A 2,486-nucleotide genomic window follows, 5' to 3' on the forward strand; every position below is an offset into this window, starting at 1 on the left:
TTCTTCATATGGGAAACGAATCAACAGCCTCTGTTCATGGACGTGGAAGTGTGGATTTGTGTTTTAGTTCTGAAAAAACTGTTTGTTTGTGTTGATGTTTTGCATGTACCACAAATAAGAAAAAACTTGGTTTCCAGTAGTGTGTTAAATTGTTGTGGTTATAAACAAGTGATTGAATCTGATAAGTTTGTTTTGTCAAAACATGGTATGTTTGTTGGTTTTGGTTATTTATGCAATAGAATGTTTAGACTTAACATTAATCACTTGAATGTTAATTTTGCTTTTATATCTACTTCTAGCATAAATAATTCTACACTTTGGCATGCTAGACTAGGACATGTACACTTTAAAAGAATGCACGATATGTCTAAAGATGGATTAATACCGGCCTTTGACATGAACAATGAAAAGTGTAAAACGTGTATGTTAACAAAGATCACTAGGAAACCATTTCAAAATGTATATCGTGATACTAAAATTTTGGAATTAATACATAGTGATTTATGTGATTTGCATGCAACTCCTACTTTAGGGAACAAGAAATATTTTGTGACTTTTATTGATGATGCTTCTAGGTTTTGCTATGTTTATTTGTTACATACTAAGGATGAAGCATTAGATAAATTTAAAATATTTAAAACTGAAGTAGAATTACAACAAAAGGCTTTGATTAAAAGACTTAGAACGGATAGGGGAGGTGAATACATTGACCAATCGTATTTTCAATTCGTTGGTATTATCCATGAGACCACATCTCCTTATACTCCACAACAAAATGGTATATCTGAAAGGAAGAATAGGGTCCTCAAGGAAATGGTTAATTCCATGTTATCCTATTTGGGTTTAAGTGAAGGATTTTGGGGGGAAGCTATATTAACAGCTTGTTATTTGCTTAATAGAGTTCCTAACAAAAGAAACATGATTACACTTTATGAACTTTGGAATAAAAGGAAACCTAACTTGAATTATCTTCGGGTATGGGTTGTAGGGCGGTCGTAAGACTGCCTAATCCCAAGAAGAAAAGTTTAAGTGAAAGAGGTATAGATTACATATTTGTTGGATATGTTGAACATTCCAAGGCATATAGGTTCTATGTAATAGAGCCTAATGAGTTTGTCTCAATCAATTCTGTGATTGATTCAAGGGATGCAATCTTTGATGAAAATCGATTTTCATCTATACATAGACCAAAGAATATGATTCCAATAAACAATGGAATCAACAAGGATTGTAATGATAAAGTCTCTAAAAAGGCTGTTGATCAGTCACTTGAGCTTCGGAAAAGCAAAAGAGAAAGGAAACCTAAATCATTTGGACCAGATTTTCAACTATACTTAGTTGAAGGTTCCAGGGATGATGTTTCTACTCAATATTCGTATTGTTTCAATGTTGATGATGATCCCAAAACATATGATGAAGCAATGAGGTCTCAGGATGTTGCATTCTGGAAAGAGGCAATTAATGATGAGAAGGATTCCATCATGGGCAATAACACTTGGGTGTTAGCTGATCTACCTCCTGGTTGCAAACCTTTGGGTTGCAAATGGATCTTTAAAAAGAAGATGAAGGTGGATGGAACTATTGAAAAGTTCAAGGCAAAGTTAGTCATTCAAGGCTTTAGACAAAAGTCTGGAATTGACTATTTTGATACTTATGCTCTTGTGGCACGTATCACTACCATTAGACTGCTGATTGCTTTGGCTATAATTCACAATATGGTTATTCACCAGATGGATGTGAAGACAGCATTCTTGAATGGTGATTTGGATGAGGAGGCTTATATGAACCAACCTCAGGGCTTTGTCATGCCAGGAAATGAAGGCAAGGTGTGCAAACTTGTGAAGTCCATATATGGTTTGAAACAAGCACCTAAGCAATGGCATCAGAAGTTTGATGAAGTGGTTTTATCTAGTGGTTTTAAATTAAACCAAGCAGATAAATGTGTATATAGTAAATTTGATGATTCTGGTAAAGGAGTTATAATTTGTCTATATGTTGATGACATGTTAATCTTTGGGACTGACCAAAGTCAGGTTGATTTAACAAAAGAATTTTTCTCATCAAAATTCTCCATGAAAGATATGGGGGAGGCTGACGTTATCCTTGGCATTAGGATCAAACGTGAAAGCAAAGGAATTTCGATTTGTCAATCTCATTATATTGAGAAGGTGTTGAAAAAGTTCAATTGCTTTGAATGTACTCCTGTGAGTACCCCTGTGGATCCAAGTGAAAAGTTTATGCCTAATCAAGGTAAAGCTGTATCACAACTTGAGTATTCTCAGGTGATTGGTTGTTTGATGTACGCCATGACTTGTACAAGGCCGGATATTGCTTTTGCAGTGGAAAAACTGAGTAGATATACTAGTAATCCTAGTACTCATCACTGACAAGCAATTAGGCGGGTACTGAAGTACTTGAAGAAAACTATGGACTATAGTTTATCTTACAATGGGTTTCCTTCGATAGTAGAAGGATATTCTGATGCG

Source organism: Rutidosis leptorrhynchoides, chromosome 11 (assembly GCF_046630445.1).
Source record: "Rutidosis leptorrhynchoides isolate AG116_Rl617_1_P2 chromosome 11, CSIRO_AGI_Rlap_v1, whole genome shotgun sequence".
In the NCBI taxonomy this organism is placed as follows: Eukaryota; Viridiplantae; Streptophyta; class Magnoliopsida; order Asterales; family Asteraceae; genus Rutidosis; species Rutidosis leptorrhynchoides.